Below are 17,958 nucleotides of genomic sequence, written 5' to 3'. Positions count from 1 at the left end.
CGGGGCGGCACACCTCGCACCTGTGGCCCGAGCGCCTGCCTCGTCCGGCATGGTCAGAGGGTGTCCGGGCTCACGGTGGACGAGGAGGCGAAGGCCGAGGGCGGACGGACACTGTGCCTGGTGCTCGGAGCCGCAGGGCCTGCCCGCAGGACACTCCACCGCGACGGAGTGCCGTGCTCGCCACACGCCTCCGGGACCACCTGAGCTCACACCATGGGCACTGCACCTGGAGGCAGCCATCGCCGTGCGACTGCCTAGGCCCTAACACATGGTCTTGAGGAGCACGAGGTGCCGCACACGTCCCTGCTGTGTCCTTGCCCTGGGGACATCGAGTGAGCGGAACGAGCGTGGCGGAGGGAGGTGCAGCCCCCAGGAAGGAGGGCTCGGCCGCGGTGACCGCCCTCTGTGAGGACACGGTCTGTCCCTGTGTGTCCTCTGTGAGGACACGGTCTGTCTGTCCCTGTGCGTCCTTTGTGAGGACACGGTCTGTCTGTCCCTGTGCGTCCTCTGTGAGGACACGGTCTGTCCCTGTGTGTCCTCTGTGAGGACATGGTCTGTCTGTCCCTGTGCGTCCTTTGTGAGGACACGGTCTGTCTGTCCCTGTGCGTCCTCTGTGAGGACACGGTCTGTCCCTGTGTGTCCTCTGTGAGGACATGGTCTGTCTGTCCCTGTGCGTCCTTTGTGAGGACACGGTCTGTCTGTCCCTGTGCGTCCTCTGTGAGGACACGGTCTGTCCCTGTGTGTCCTCTGTGAGGACACGGTCTGTCTGTCCCTGTGCGTCCTCTGTGAGGACACGGTCTGTCCCTGTGTGTCCTCTGTGAGGACACGGTCTGTCTGTCCCTGTGCGTCCTCTGTGAGGACACGGTCTGTCTGTCCCTGTGCGTCCTCTGTGAGGACACGGTCTGTCTGTCCCTGTGCGTCCTCTGTGAGGACACGGTCTGTCTGTCCCTGTGTGTCCTCTGTGAGGACACGGTCTGTCTGTCCCTGTGCGTCCTCTGTGAGGACACGGTCTGTCTGTCCCTGTGCGTCCTCTGTGAGGACACAGTCTGTCTGTCTCTGTGCGTCCTCTGTGAGGACACGGTCTGTCTGTCCCTGTGCGTCCTCTGTGAGGACACAGTCTGTCTGTCTCTGTGCGTCCTCTGTGAGGACACGGTCTGTCTGTCCCTGTGCGTCCTCTGTGAGGACACGGTCTGTCTGTCCCTGTGCGTCCTCTGTGAGGACACGGTCTGTCTGTCCCTGTGCGTCCTCTGTGAGGACACGGTCTGTCTGTCCCTGTGCGTCCTCTGTGAGGACACGGTCTGTCTGTCCCTGTGCGTCCTCTGTGAGGACACGGTCTGTCTGTCCCTGTGCGTCCTCTGTGAGGACACGGTCTGTCTGTCCCTGTGCGTCCTCTGTGAGGACACGGTCTGTCTGTCTCTGTGCGTCCTCTGTGAGGACACGGTCTGTCTGTCCCTGTGCGTCCTCTGTGAGGACACGGTCTGTCTGTCCCTGTGCGTCCTCTGTGAGGACACGGTCTGTCTGTCCCTGTGCGTCCTCTGTGAGCATTCTCTGTCTGCCGTGTTCCGGGTGGATGCTGTTGATTTGCTTTGAAGAGTTGTTTCAGGCACGCCCATTGTGGCCCTGTGGCCTGAGGGAGGCGGAGGGAGGTGCAGCCCGCAGGAAGGACTCGGGTCCCTCATCCTTGGCCCTCTTCACAGGACTTTGTGGAGAAGAACTTTAGTTTTGATGGGCCCAGCGATCCACTTTTCTCTCCTGTGCACGGTGTCTGGCGCGGAGTCTGAGCCCTGTGGGTGGGACTGCCCCGAGGGCCGTCCGTTGTTTCCCCTGGAATGTTCTGTCATCGGCTGGGCCTGGCCTGTGCTCTGGCGGGGCTCTCTGTGCAAATTGAGGAACGTGGAGGCTTTCCCTTCGGGTCACTCCTGCGCCGTCGTTGAAAAGCAGTTTTTCAAACATCAGTTGCTTTTGTAGCTGCAGGGTTTATGTCCGTGGTCTGTGTACCTGTTTCTTCATCCTGGTCATGGTGCCCTCGCAGTGAGATTATGGCATGCAGTTATGAGGTCGGAGGATTCCTCCTGCTTTATTCCTTTTCCAAAGAGTTTAGCTACTGTGGTTCCTCTGAGGTTCCCTATAAGTAGCTTGCCTGTATCGGTCAAGAATCTCGCTGAGCCCTGGCTCGGTAGCACATCGTCTGATGTTCCAAGGTTGTAGGTTCAGTCCCCGGTCAGGGCACATACAGTACTACAATCCACCAGTGAAGGCAGAAATAAGTGGAACAACAATTCGATTTTTTCATCTCTTTCTCTCCCTTCCTCTCTTTCTAAAATGAATAAGTAAATAAAAAAAAATCTTGCTGGAATTTTGATTGAGATCCTGCTAACCGTGCATTACTTTGGGGGGAGCTGACATGATTCTGGTTCATGAAGATGTCGTATCATTTGTTTAGATCTTTGATTCCTTCATCAACATCACAGAGCTTGTAGCACACAGTCCTACACATGTTTTGTTAGAGTCACACCAAAGTATTTAGCATTTTATTTTAATTTTAGGGTCAGTGTATTCATATCTAGTACCTAGAAAAAGAATTCATTAATTATAGGAGGTTTTTGTAGATTCATTGGTATTTTCCATCATGTCATCTGGATAAGAGGTCCTTTTTTTGAATCTTCACCTGCAGGCATGTTTATATTGAAAAGAGAGAGAGGAGAGAGAGAGAGAGAGAGAGCGCGCGCGAGAGCGCAGTTGCCTCCCATGTGCCCCCAGCTGGGAATGGAACCGCAATGTTCTGGTGGACAGAGAACGCCGACTTTTGACCAACGAGGCTGGAAGTGGGAGCAGTCTCATCTCCCTTCCCACCTCAGTGCCTCCAGTGCCATGTCCTCCCTGCGCGGCCGCGGCCAGCTCTGCGCCCTCTCTGCCTGAAAGCTGGCCCCTGCGGGGCACGCGATCAGGGCCACCCCTATTTCCTCGGGCGTTCCCATCATGAGCAGATGTGGATTTTTTCAGATAACTTTCTGCATGGATGTTTCTTTTTTAGCCTCTCAATCCCAGGATGACCCTGGTTTATTTTAGAATATTGAGCCCGCCCTGCGCCCGGAACAAACCCCTGGGAGTGTGATTGGTTTTGCTGTTGCTGGATGTCTGTGCTCATATTTTCTTACAGACGTTTGTGTGGGTGTTCATGAGGGTGCTGGTCTGCAGGCACTGTTTCTGGTGCAGTTCTATCTGCTCTGGTATCTGGTGACTAACAGCGACCTGGAATTGGCTGGGGACTGTGTGTTCTTCTATTTCCTGGGAGCAGTTGTGTATGTATGCAAATTCTCCCTGAACGCTTGGTAGAGTTCTCCAGGGAGGTTTTCTCAGGGGTCACCCCTGCCCCCCGGCTTTCTGAAAGATGCAACCATCTTTCAATGTCGCCAAGAAGCCCAAGGAGGCGCTTAGCTCCACAGCGCGGCTCTTACTCACGGGGCCGCTGGGCGGTTCCTTTTCCAGAAGCGAAGACGCCACCCACACCTCCCGCCTCCTGTGCTCACTGCAGGCCTGCCCAGAGCCGCCAAACCCACCTGCCGGGCTCGAGATCCTGGACAAGGGACGCCTGGCCGCATCTGAGCCCTGCGCGGTGCTTTGATTCCAGCGAGAGGACCTCTTCTGAGTGATGGCAGTGTCAGGGAGGGAGTGTCCGGGCCCCTCTTATAAGGACGTGTGTGACCTCGACCATGTCTGCGCAGGACCACGGCGGTGGGCGGAGCTCCTTTCGCCCACCACCTCCCCTCCCCGGGGCGCTCGCACCCCCGGGACGGCGGCCTCCCAGGGGCTCGGGGCCTCCCAGGAGCTGCGTCCCCCGGGCGACGGTGAGAGTTCTGGATGTGGCCGGGCCGGTGGCTGAGCGCCTCTGACCTCCCAGCAGATGTGCCAAGGAGCTTAGTTGGGGTGTTTGTAAATGGGAGTCAGTGCTGGCACCAGGTGCCCGGGCCAGAGGGCGGCGGTGGCTGGTCTCCCGGGAGGCTCTGTGCCAGGCGCCAAGCTCTGCCTGCTGCTGGCGGGTCTGCAGGGCGTGTCCATCCAGCGTCTGTCGCTGTTCGGTCGTCCGAGATGGCTCTTTTTCTTGTCAGTCTTGCTGGAGATTCGTCAATTTTGCTAATCGTCTCAGAGAACTGGCTTTTTGTTTGTTTTCACTCTCTCTGATTCCTGATTTCAGTTTATTGCCTTCTGCTCTTCATTGACGCCGTCCCCAGCCTGCTCCCTCCCGAGCGGTTGCTCACCAGGACTTGGATCACTGATTTGAAACCTTTTCTAAGGGAAGCATTTGGCAGCAAAACCTCACTCCTGCATTTCCGCAGTTCCAGCACATCTCCCGTGGCCTTCGCACTGTCCTCCGCCTGCCGGACGGTGCCTCGGGCTCCCGCTGGCCCGGTCACTCAGAGAGCGCTGGCACTGCCAGCAGCTCTGGCCACCAGGGGCTCCTTTGTGAGCGGAGCGCAGAGATTTGGATCCTTTCCTGAGCTGAGCTCTGTTTGCTGACCCAGGACACCCCTCCCCAGGCCCACGCCCTGATCCAGGGCGGGGCGGGGGCGGGGCTGGGGCGGGGGCGCTGCACTTGCTGCCCAGGGCCTGGAGGCGCTGGCAGGCTGTGGGCCCACAGCACTGTCTGTTCTCGCTCCGCACACTCTCTGCGTTTGGCTGTTAAAAGGCTGCAGTCCCGCTGTACCCGGGGTGTGTCCATTCCCCCTCAGGCCTCAGCATGCGCGCTTGCCGCAGTGTGGCGTGCTGTGTGTGAGAGGTACTGACCCTCGCACCCTAACCCTCCCCGTGCAATGCCCTGAGCTCATGCACCTGCCATTTCTGTAGCCCAAGCTGCTTTCTTTTAATTAACGACATTACGTTCCCACCTTTCACCCCCAGCCCGCCTATGGTGTGATATTTCAAGTAAATTTTCTATAAACAGCATATAGTTGAGTTGGACATTTAAAAAAATAATTCTTTATTGAAGAAAGTATTACATAGACCCCCTTCATCCTGCCCCACCCCACACCTTCACCACCCCACTGTCTGTCCACGGGCCATGCATATGTGCATAAAGGTCCTTGCTGATCACTCCCACCCACCCTCCCCGCCTCTGAGATTCTGCACTCTGTTCCATGCTTCCATGTCTCTGGGTCTAGTTTATTTTGTTCCTTAGATTCCAAGTATGAGTGAGATCACGTGATCCTTGTCTTTCTCTGACTGGCTTATTTCACTTAGCATGATGCTCCCCAGGCCCCTCCCTGCCGTCTCACAGGGTGAGAGACCCTTCTTTTTTTACTGCCGTACAGTGTTCCATGGTGTGAATGTACCAAAGCTTTTTTATCCTCTTATCTGCTGATGGGCACTTGGGCAGTTTCCAGATCTCAGCTATTGTACATTGTGCTGCTGTGAACATAGGGGGCATACATCCTTTCTGAGTGCTGCTGCGGGTTTCTTAGGATGTATTCCTAGAAGTGGGATCACTGGGTCAAATGGGAGTTCCATACTTAATTTTTTGAGGAACCTGCATACAGTTTTCCACCAGTCTGCACTCCTACCAGCAGTGCAGGAGGGTTCCTTTTTCTCCGCATCCTCGCCAGCACTTGCTATTTATTGATTTGTTGATGGTAGCCATTCTGACAGTTGTCGTTTTGATTTTCATCTCTCTAATGATCAGTGACTTTGAGCATTTTGTCATGTCTCTTGGCATCTGTGTGTCCTCTTTGGAGAAGTGTCTATTTAGGCCCTCTGCCCATTTATTCATTGGGTTGTTTGTCTTCCTTTTGTTAAGGTTGAGTTCCTTATATATTTTGATATTAACTCTTTATCAGATGTATCAATGCCAAATATGTTCTCCCATTCAGTGGGCTTTTTTGTTGTTTTGTTGGTGGTTTCTTTTGCTGTGCAGAAGCTGTTTATTTTGAGGTGGCCCATTTGTTTATTTTCGCCTTAGTTTCCTTTGCCCAAGGAGCTGTATCGTAAATGTATTGCTAGGAGAGATGTCTGAGATTTTGCTGCCTATGGATTCTCCCAGGATTTTTATGGGTCACAACTTACATTTAAGTCCTTTGTCCATTTTGAGTTTATTCTTCTGTATAGTGTAACTTGGCAGTCTAGTTTCATTTTTTTTTTTTTGCATGTATCTGTCCAATTTCCCCCCAAACCATTTATTGAAGAAGCTGTCTTGACTCCATTGTATGCTTTTGCCTCCTTTGTCAAATATTAAATGAGTGTGATGGCTTGGGTTGATTTTCTTTTCTTTTTTTAATATATTTTATTGATTTTTTTTACAGAGAGGAAGGAAGAGAGATAGAGAGCTAGAAACGTTGATGAGAGCGAAACATCCACCAGCTGCCTCTTGCACACCCCTACCAGGAATGTGCCCGCAACCAATGTACATGCCCTTGACCAGAATCGAACCTGGGACCTTTCAGTCAACAGATCGACGCTCTACCACTAAGCCAAACCAGTTTTGGTGGCTTGGGTCGATTTCTGTTCTATTGGTCCATATGCTGTTCTTGTGCCAGTAACAGGCTGTTTTGATTATAGTGGCTTTGTAGTATAGCTTGAGATCTGGTATTGTGATTCCTCCAACTTTGTTTTTCTTTCTCAAGATTGCTGCGGCTATTCAGGGTCTCTTTTGGTTCCATATAAATTTTGGAGTATTTGTTCTAGATCTGCGAAGTTTTAATTTATAGATTGCCTTGGAATATGGCCATTTCAATGATGCTGATTCTACCAATCCATGAACACAGTATATTCTTCCACTTGTTTATGTCTTCCTCTATCTCTCTTTTTCAATGTCAGGTAGTGTTCTGAGTGTAGGTCTTTTGTCTCCTTGGTTATTCTTAAGTGTCTTAACTTTTTTTGTTTGTTTCAATGATAAATGGGATTGTTTATTTAGTTTCTCTTTCTGAGAATTCATTATTGTGTATAAAAAGGCCATCGATTTTTGGGTTTTGATTTTGTATCCTGCTACATTGCCAAATTCATTTATTAAATCTAATAGTTTTTGTGTGAAGTCTTTAGGGTCTTCTATTTCATGTCATCTGTGAATAATGAAGTTTTACTTCCTCATTTCTAATTTGGTTTCCTTTTACTTCTTCTTCTTGTCTGATCACTGTGGCTAGGACTTCCCGTACTCTTTTAGTTTTTGCCTGTCCGTTTGTCATATATGGCTTTATCATGTTGAGATATGCTTCCTCTATTCCCAGTTTAATGAGAGTTTTTATCAAAAATGGGGGTTGGATTTTGTCAAGTGATTTTTCTGCATCTATTGATATGATCCTGTGATTTTTGTCTTTCACTTTGTTTATGTGACGTATCATGTTTATTGATGGACTGATATTGTACCAGCCTTGCATCCCTGGAATACATCCCACTTGGTCATGGTGTATGATCTTTTTAATATATTGCTGAATACGATTTGCTAATATTTTGTTGATCAATATATTGCTGAATACGATTTGCTAATATTTTGTTGATACGTTCGTCAGGTGTATTGGTCTGTAACTCTCTTTCTTTGTAATGTCTTTATCTGGCTTTGGAATTAGGATACTGCTGACCTTACAAAAATAGCTGGTCTGACAGGGACCTCAGGCCAGGACCCTCGCTCAACAGGGCTCGATGAGGGGCCTCAAGGTGCACCCCCATTTGGGAGGATTTAACAGAGGACCTCAAGGCATGCTCCCCTCCCCTAGCCTGGGCCAGGGGACTTCAGGCCACTCCTCCCCCACCCATGGGAGCTTGACAGGGGTCCTGACGCTGCACCCGCTGCCCCAGTGGAGCTTGGTGGGGGTGGGCCTGGCCAGGTTTGGATCTTGCCCAATGGGGGTGGGACCAGACAGGTCTGGGTCTCCCAGGATTTTGAGGTGCATGTGGGTGGGTGGGGACTCGACTTTGGGTCCTGCAGTATGCCCCAGACTCTGACAGGAGGGAGATTTTCATATACATTTTATTAATTTTCTTTCATCTCTGATACTTCTATTACAGAGAAAGGGCAAATAGCAATATTAAAATGTTTCCTCTAATTAATTCCCTTTTAATGTGCATGAATTTGTGCACCGGGCCACTAGTTGTTTAGTAGCATGCTATTTGGCCTCCATGTGTTTGAATGTTTTGGGGTGTTTCTACTGTAGTTGATTTCTAATTTCATTCCACTGATCTGAGAAGATGCTTGATATGACTTCTATCTTCTTGAACTTATAAAGACATGTTTTGTGTCCTAGCATGTGATCTATCTTTGTTAATAATCCATGTGCATTTAAGAGGAATCTGCATCCTGCAGCTTTGGGGTGAAATGTTCTATAAATGTCAATTACTCTGATCCAGTATGTCCTTTAGAGTCACTGTTTCCTTGTTAAGTTTTTTTCTGGAAGATCTATCCAGTGAAGTCAGAGGGGTGTTAAAGTCCCCTACTATGACTGTGTTGCTGTGGATCTCTCCCTTAAAGTTCTCCAGAATTATTTTTATAAATTTAAGTGCTCCTATATTGGTGCATATATATTTACCAGGTTATATCCTCTTGTTGGATCGACCCCTTTAGTATTATGTGGTAATCTTTGTTGTTACTTTTTGTGGCTTTCATTTTGAAGTCTATTTTGTTGGATATGAGTTTTGCTATTCCAGCTTTTGTTTGTTTGTTTGTTTGTTTGTTTGTTTCCACTTGCATGGATGAAATTTATTGCCATTCATTCACTCTCATCTTTGTGTATCATTTATTCTGAGGTGGGTCTTTTGTAGACAGCAAATAGCTGGGTCATTTATTCATCTACACTATGACTTTTTTTTTTTTTTCCTGTTTCATATTTTTATTTGTAGTATAAAAAAAAAAACTACAAGAAGCCAGGTACATTTGTAAAGTCTCATTTTTACCTTAAAATATACAAATCTTTACAGAATGCATTGAAACAATTGTCTTCCTATGGTTGTGTTTCTGGTGGCTAGACAGATTACAAGACAGTATGGGAATTGTATGACTTTAAATTGTTCCACGGAGCATGAAAATACATAATGTTCAGCTGATCCAAAAGTTGAGTAACTTTCCATGACTGTCCCTTCTTTTTTTTTTTTTTTTTAACATTGTTAATATGCCTCCGTTTATTTTTTTTAATTTAATTAATTTATTTATTTTTACATATTTTATTGATTTTTCCCCCTCCCTCCCTCCCACACATCCCCTCCCTCCCCAGAGCTTTATGTCCATTGGTTGTGCTTATATGCATGTATACAAGTCCTTCAGTTGATCTATTATCTCCCCCAGTTCCTCCTCCCCTCCCCGCTGAAATTTGACAATCTGCTTGTTGCTTTACTGTCTCTGTATCTATCTTTTGGTTCCTCTACACTATGACTTTTGATTGGAGATTTAATCCACTTACATTTAGGGTATTATTGAGAGGAACTTATTTATTATTATTTTAATTCTGTATGGCTAGGTTTCTCTCTCTGTTTCTTCTTCTCAGCAATCCTTTAGCATTTCTTGTAAAGTTGGCTTGGTGGTGATGAACTCCTTTAGCCTTTTTTTCTCTTGTCTGGGAAGCTCTTTATTTGACCATCTATTTTGAATGATAGTCTTGCTGGATATAGTAATCTTGGTCTCAGACCCTTGCTTTCCATTACCTTGAGTACTTCATGCCTTTCCCTTCTGGCCTGTAGATTTTCTGATGAGAAATCAGGGTCAGCCTTATGGGAGCTGTTACCCTCTTCCTTTGTAGGTAACAGTTTGCTTTTCTCTTGTTTTATTTAAGATTCTCTCTTTGCCTTTAATTTTTGGCATTTTAATTATGATGTGTTTGGGCATGGGTCTGTTTGGATTGTTTTTGCTTGGGGTTCTCTGTGCCTCCTGAACTTGTGTGACTTTTTCCTTTACCAGGTTAGGGAAGTTTTCTGCCATTATTTATTCAAACATGTTCTCTATCATTTTCTCCCTTCTGCCTCTTCTGGCACACCTGCTATTCTAATATTGTTATGTTTCATGTCATCCTACAGCTCTCTTTCACTGTCCTTCTGTTTTTTTAAATTGTTTTTTCTTTTTGATTATCTGATTGAGTGATTTTTTTTCAACCCTGTCTTCTAATTCACTGATTCAACCCTCAGCTTCCGCTCATCAGCTGAGTATTCCTTTCAGTGTGTTCTTTATTTGTGCTGTCATTTCCCCCCGTTTTCATGGTTGCTATATCTTTTCTCATGTTGTTGAGCATCTTTACCTCATTATTCTAAACTCTATATCTGATAAAATTCTAATCTCCATTTCACTTCTTTCTTCTGGAAAATTCTCTTGTTCTTTCATTTGGGAGTTGTTTCTTTGTCTCCTCATTTTGGCTGCAATGTTTGGGTTTATGACTGTGTGGTAGATTGATCTGCTATACCTCTCAATCTCTAGTACAGGACAGTACAATAAACTCTATTTCTTACTAATTAGATCAGGAAATCCCTCAAAGCCTCCAGAGATAGGATTATTCCTTGAAATACCCTCAGGTAATTTGTCCACAGGTGTGATGAGAGTTTTGTTCAACAGAATGGGGCAATTGCTTCGGCCTGGAGGCTAATTGTTTTTTTTTAGTTTCTTATTGGGCCTCAGAAACTCACACCACAGGGCAAGGTGTTTTCCAATAGTATGGGTCAACTGTCTTTCCTCCAGGCAAAACCACCTATATAGCAAATGTCTGTGTGAGGAAGATGGCCTCCATAGTGTGAGCAAATGACTCAGCACAGAAAACCAGGGTGTCTACTTTCTGAGCTCTAAACCCAAAGCTCCCATCCTGGTTCTTTTCACACAGCTCCGGCCACTCCACCCTCCCTCTGCTGGGTGGCTCCATAAGAATTATGTCCATTGACCCTTTGAGAAGGTGCCTGAATTTCAGCCATCTCTCCCTGGCAGATAGCAACCCCACTGCTTTTCACAGCCAGATGTTATGTAGGCACCTTTCTCAGTTCTGGTGCTCTCTGCTGGGGAGGCCAGCTTGGGGGTTAGACCCCAGAGTTCTCAGTGGTTCCCCACACAGCTGAGATATGTCTCTGGAACTCAGCTTCTGTCTGTGGAAGCACCAAGTCTTTGGTGCTTCCACCCCTCCTACTAATCTCTATTATGTCTCCACTTCCTGCTCTCAGTTATCAGGGTTCTCTCCAATGAGTCTCCATTGATTATTCAGGAAGTTGTTCTGTATTTTAGTTGTAATTCTGGTTTGGTCCTGGAAGCATGTCAGTGCAGCATCCACTTACTCCGCTGCCATTTTTAATCTTCAGTTGAGCATTAATCTTTATTGTTCATATTATTACACAGGTTCCTCGTTTCTTCCCCCCTCCACCAGGTTCCCACCCCACCCTCTGCCCCCTCATCCTCATCCATTGGTGCACAGTTTATGTTCAGTCTCTTCCTCCCTCCCTTTCCCCGATAGTAAATCCCTTTTCAGATAGCAAATCTGTTACTTAGCATTTTCTCATATCAATAATACCTCCACATGCCCAATGATACACTTCACACAAAAGACATTTCCTAATAGGACAACCAGCCTCATCCAGGCCCCACCCAAGGCACTCACAGATCAACACCCCAGGACTATACTAACTCAACACATCCAGATCTAAGCCTTCATCACTTGATTCAGCAGACCAGTTGAGCATTTTTAATCCACTCAGCCAATGCCTGTCTTTCTGGGTATATTTAACCCATTTACATTTAAAGTATATTTTTAATATCATGGGGCTTAAATTTCATATGTTATTATTATTATTTTTTTTACTAATAAATCTTTATGGTTTGGATTATTATAGTTGTTCCTCTCCCCGACCCCCCCCCCCCACATAACTCCCCTCCGCCCGGTTCCCACCCACCCTGTGCCCTTACAGCCCCACTGTCCTCATCCATAGGTGTATGATTTTTGTCCAGTCTCTTCCTACACCCCCCACATCCCTTTCCTCTCAAGAACTGTCATTATTCCACTCACTTTCTATGCCACTGATTCTATTATATTCACCAACTTATTATATTCATCAGACTTTTTATTCACTTGATTTTTAGATTCACTTGTTGATAATAGATATGTATATGTTGTCACTTTGTTGTTCATAATTTTTGTCTTTACCTTTTTCTTCTTCTTCCTCTTCTTAAAGAATACCTTTCAGCATTTCATATAATACTGGTTTGGCGGTGACGAACTCCTTTAGCTTTTTCTTATCTGTGAAGCTTTTTATCTGACCTTCAATTCTGAATGATAACTTTTCTGGGTTGTAGGTTCTTGCTATTCATCACTTTGAATATTTCTTACTACTCCTGTCTGGCCTGCATGGTTTCTGTTGAGAAATAAGCTGACAATTGTATGGGTGCTCCCTTGTGGGTAACTGTTTTTCTCTTGCTGCTTGTAAGATTCTCTCTTTGTCTTTTGCCCTTGGCATTTTAATTATGATGTGCCTTGGTGTGGTCCTCTTTGGATTCCTTTTGTTTGGGGTTCTGTGTACATTCTGGACTTGTAAGTCTATTTCTTTCACTGGGTATGGGAAGTTTTCTGTCTTTATTTCTTCAAATAGGTTTTTAGTATCTTGCTCTCTCTCTTCTTTTGGCACCTTCATAATTCAAATGTTGGTATGCTTGAAGTTATCCCAGTAGCTCCTTACAGTATCTTTATATTTTTTATTATTTTTTCTTTTTGCTTTTCTGGTTGGGTGTTTTCTGCTTCTTCATATTTCAAAAATATGACTTGGTTCTTGGGATCTTCTAGTCTGCTGGTGGATCTCTGTATATTATTTTTTATTTCAGTAAGTGTATGCTTATTTCCTGGTTGGTCCTTTTTCATATCCTCAAGTGTCTCACTAAATTTTTGGGAAGTTTCTAGAAGATTCTTGAGTAACCTTATAACTGTGGTTTTGAACCCTATAGCCAGTAGTTTGTTTCCTCCATTTCTTTCATTTTTGACCTGTTTATTTGTATCCACATTTTGGCTGCTTCTCTGTGTTGACAGAGTGGCTTTGTGTGCTAGGTGTCTTATAGGGCCCAGTGGCTCAGCCTCCGTAATTACCTGAGGAAGACACTCTTGGTGCACCCCTTTATGGGCTGTGTGCACAGTCTCATTGTAGTTAAGCCTTAATTGCTGTTGGCATCACTGGGAGGAATTGACCACCAGGCCAGTTGGCTGTGAGGATCAGCTGTGTCTATGATGGGAGAACTGTGCTGGAGACATCCTTATGGGGCAAGACTTGCTTCAGTGGGGCTTTGGTGCTCAGAGTTTGCCTCCTGAGTTTGCCTCTTATGGATTTGCAGACTTGTAGTCTGGATGGTCTCTCTCTGACCACTGGGTACTCTGGCTCTTGTATCTCGAAGGAGAGAGGCCACCCCGCAGGAGCACCCAGAGTGATCTGCAGACTCCTCCTCTTTGTTGGGGTTTGGAGGTGCCCAGATGAGGCCCAGCTGTGAGGCAATGCCAGCTGCTGTGGGGCTTTGGGTCCTCTTTGGAGGCTCTGGGGCTCTGACCCAGCTGCAGTATGTTAGCTTTCAGATTGCAAAGGGCCAGATCATTCATATGCAAAAGCCCTGCACACAGCATGGGTGGGCTTGTAAATTGGGTGGGGCGGGGTCTCAGGGAATCACCAGGGTGGAGCAAGCAGCAATGGCTGATCATTAGCCTCGACTGGAAGAGGTCCTGTGTCTGTGTCCCTGGCACCATGCAGGAACCATGATCGCTGCAAGCACCTCTGAGAGAAATCTCCCTCAAGTTCCGCCCAATGCCAGACAGACAGTCCAGCTTCTTCCTCTATCAGTCTGGGTCCCCAGAGTCTCGCCCAGAACTGGAGTTCAGAGCAGTCGGGATCTTGTCTCTCCCTTCTGATTGAAAAAGACAACCATGTACTCAATTGCCAGCCTTTTCTGTGTGCGCTCACACCTCCGTACCTCTGCACTTCACTCCTGCCCCTCCTCCGAGTCTCAGTGTGCTTTTCTCTTTCCTTCTAGTTGTAGAATTTCACTCAGCCAGCCTTCTCGTGATTCTAGATGATACCCATTTTCTCTTTTAGTTGTAGTTTTGAAGTGGTTGTGTGAGGCAGCAAGTTTAGGTGTTTACTTATGCCATCATCTTGGTTTCTCTCCCATATGTTAGTTTTTGTTTTGTATTTCTTCTATTCTCTTTTTCCCCAACCCTCCTGCATTCCTTTAGATCACACAGACATTCCATTTTGGCTTATGTATATATTTATTGATTTCATAGAGGAATGGAAAGGGAGAGAGAGATAGAAACATCATTGGCTGGCTGCCTCCTGCCCTGACCAGACTCAAACCTGGGACCCTTGAGTCCACAGGCTGATGCTCTATTCACTGAGCCAAACCAGCTAGGGCTCTGCAGAGTATTTCTGAGTGACTCTCTTACTAGCATTTTTAGTGCTTGGTCTAGATTAGGGGTGTCGAACTCAATCAGAGAAGGGGCCAAAATCTAAAATCCAGCCTAAATCGCGGGCCGAATGGTTTACTGAACAGTCATAAACTGTCATTGTGATGGAAACGCAGCGGAGTGCAGTGATGACAGCGCGGTGCGGGCCACATTGCAAGGCCTGGCGGGACGGATTTGGCCCGCGGGCCTTGTGTTTGACACATGTGGTCTAGATATTATACTATTGATCCATGAGCTCACCATTTTAGCAGTTTGAGTGGCATATAGGACATGTACCTCCGTCGAGGACACCTCCCCACTATTTATTACAATGATTTTAATTATTTCCTCAGCATATTTCTGGAAGCACGTCAGACAATATTACCTCATAGGCTTCCACTGTCAAGCAAAGTGTAGGAAACTCAAGAAGAACAGAGCTGATTGTATTTCCGTTGTCTCCCGGAGTCTCCCTTCTTGACACTCCAGGCTGCTCTCCCTTTCCTTGCGCTCAGGCCTTTGCTCAGTGATTCCCTCAGGGCAGGTCTGCTTGAAAACAAGCTCTCATCTCGGCCATTTATCTGGGGCGTCTGGATTTGCTGTCATTCCTAAAGACACTCTCACCGGGCCCTGGATCGGCAGGTTCTCGGGATTCTGGCAGGCAGCTCTTTCCGCTCACACTGGGAGCGGCCTGAGCTTCTGGCGGGGACCCCTGTGTCCTCGGAGCCTCCGGAGCAGGAAGGTGCTGTGTTCCTCTGGGTGACGGCTTTGCTTTGTGTTCAGTTTGTAGAGAGGTGGTTGGGGTTTCTCCTGTTCGGCATGTCAGCCCCTGCAGTCTCTGGTTTATGTCTCTTGCCGAGATGGTCAGAGTTCGCCGCCCATTTGTTTCTGTCTCTGTCCTGTGAGCGCCCCTGCTCTCCATCGGGACGCGGACACAGGAGCCAGGCCTGCGGCTGCAGCCCACAGCCTCCCGGACCGTGTTCTCTCTCTGCTGGAACACGCGGTTTCCGTGTCTTCGTCCTGCAGCACAGTCCGCCCCACGCCCTCCCGTCACAGGCGCCGCTGAGCTGCTCATGCCCCTGACACGTGCCTTTGGCTCGTGTCTTCTGTTTCCTTGCTGGGCTTCCTGTCCGAGGCCGCAGAGTGCTGGGGCCTGCACACGGATGGAAGGGTTTGCTTCGCCCTCCCTTTTGGGCCCTGCTCGGTCTCCGTCAGCTCCGTCCCTGGGGGCCCTTTCCCATCCAGTTTGAGATCTCTCTGGCTCGCTGGATGACAGTGATTTTCAGTTGAAACCTGGGCACTTCTATATGACATCACAAGACCCTGGGTCTCAGGGAACCGGGTGTAACTGGCCTCTCCTGGCACTGCTCTGCTGGGCGGGTGGGCTCTGCTGCTACGACAGCTGGCAGCTGACACCCGAGAGCGGCTCTCGTCCTTCCTGCTGAGTTTCAGCTCCTCCGTGGACCCACTGACCGTGATGGCGGCCGTTCCCACCTGGCAGGCCCGGCGGGGGGAGGGGGGGACCTCTTTCCCGCCTGTGGGCAGGGCACCAGAGGCCCCTGGCCACGTGGGCGGCACTCTGCGGTGTGGGCGGAGTGGAGCTGTCTGTAAAATGTGCTCAGTCTCCTCCTGCCCTCTGGCTGGGGAGAGAAGTACTGCAGTTGGCCCTGCGCCTGGTTCCTGGGGGTCCGGCAGAGTCCAACAGCCCTGCCATCTCCTGCCTTGGGCCGCATCCCGAGTCCCGGCCGTCTCGCCACCTCACAGCCTCAGTGTGAAGGCGTCCAGGGTCTTCGGCTGCACGTCGCGGGGACGGAGGAAAAGTGCGTTTTGTCCAAATTCCTACGAGTGGCCCCTACCCTCCCAGGGTGGCATCTGCTCCCCTGTGCCCTGGAGAGGGGTGGGTGGGGCGTCTGAGCCCCTGGGGCGATGCGTTCTGGTTTGTAGCAGCGAGGCCGGCTCCTGCTGCTCCCTGGAGAACTGAGAAGCCGGCTCCACGTGCCCACAGAGCCCTCTCGCCGGCCGCAGCCCAGCAGGACGGAGCCGCCTCGCAGGCCGGAGCCAGCACCGCTGGACTCCCTGCTCCTTAGGAGGGCATGTTAGTGACATTCTGTGTTTAAATGAATTTTTTCCCGGGAGTTCCATTTGCGTCTCAATTGTTCTCTTGTTTCCTGGTGGATGTTAACATTCAAGCCACGGGAGCGGCGTTGTAACTGCTCAGTGTTACTCGAATGAGCCTGGGCTGGGCCGGGACCAATCACAGCCACAAGGGCTCGCACCCGTGGTTTTCGCTGCTGTAGCCAATGGGACAGGCTTGCGATGATGAGAATGTTAGTCCTGCTCCCGGGACAGTGGCCTGGGAGGTGCCTCTTCTCTCACTGCTGCGCCCTGACGGAGCCCTCGGGGCAGGGTGGGGAGCCAGCGGTGTGGAAGGACTGTCAGCAGCTTTTTCTGGCCAAGCACTCTGGGTGGGTCCAGATCCCGAGGAGGTCCAGAGGGAGAGAGAGTGGAATGTGGTCTAAGCACAAGGAGCCGTCCGTCCATCTGTCCGTCCATCCATCGTGAAGTGCCAGGCGGCCCCTGCTAGTGTGGTCAGACCTCAGGCTGGGCTGGGCGCTGTTTTAATGTTGCCAGCTATTCGTTTTTAAAAACGAGTATTAAAGAGTGTCGGTGAAAGAGTCTGTTCCCTGAGCATGCTTTCAGCCAGCCCAGAATGTGTGATCTCAACAAGACTGGGCCTTACATCACACACACGCACACACACACCACACACATGCGCACACACAGCATAAAGCTGTCTGGATCTGAAGGTGGCAATGGGTTTTTGCACAGGGCATAAAAATACCTCTGTAATCACATGATATTTAATGATTAGGTAATTATGGATAATTGCATGGGGTAGTTGTAAGTGCTAATATGTTACCGTAAATCTGAAATGTACAAATTGCATAATAATTATTCCGGGCATTATTTGGTAATTTTGGGCGTAATTATCATGCGATCTGCAGTGCGTGTAATTAACACATAATCACATGGACTTCGCCTAAACAAGGCTTTGTCATAACATCTGAGCACAGATGTAATGTAACGGCTCCCGGGGGCAGACCACTGAGCACAGGTGATTGCTGTCCCGGCCGCAGTGCCCTCATTTTGTCCGAGCATGGGCTCCGAGGGGGGGCTGGAGGACAAGCCGCTGGGCCCTGACTGCGCCGCCCTGAGCAGGAAAGTGCTGGGGTCGCTGAGGGAGGATCACAGAGGTGATGTGTTAGGTCATGTGGCTCCAGATGGGCGGGGCCCCAATGGCTCAGGGCCCCAGGGGTGGGGAGCCAGAGGTGTGGAAGCACTCTCAGCTCTGGGTGGTCAGATCCTGAGGAGGTCCAGCGGGAGAGAGAGTGGAATGAGGTCGAAGAGCAAGGAGACGTCCGTCCATCCGTCCGTCTGTCGTGAAGTGCCTAAAGGCCAGGGCGCAGGGAGGCTGTGCATTCAATGACAGGTTTGCCTCGCAGCCCTCCTCCCACCGAACTCAAAGCGCCTGCTCCCCCTCAGCTCAGGGACGGGACAGGAGGCGTGGGGACAGGACAGGACAGGGAGGCGCGGGGACAGGACGGGA

General features: G+C 49.0%; 1 protein-coding gene across 2 annotated transcripts in view; it reads left to right on the top strand.

The window, feature by feature from the left end:
• Positions 1-17,958, top strand: part of PTPRN2 (protein tyrosine phosphatase receptor type N2) — a 326,344-nt gene that overhangs the window by 78,022 nt on the left and 230,364 nt on the right. The gene's annotated exons all lie outside the window — the stretch shown is intronic.

This window comes from Pipistrellus kuhlii, unplaced genomic scaffold (genome assembly GCF_014108245.1).
Source record: "Pipistrellus kuhlii isolate mPipKuh1 unplaced genomic scaffold, mPipKuh1.p scaffold_m20_p_94, whole genome shotgun sequence".
NCBI classification, from domain to species: Eukaryota; Metazoa; Chordata; class Mammalia; order Chiroptera; family Vespertilionidae; genus Pipistrellus; species Pipistrellus kuhlii.
Note: the sequence above shows the minus strand (reverse complement) of the source record. Positions and strands in the feature narration are given on the sequence as shown.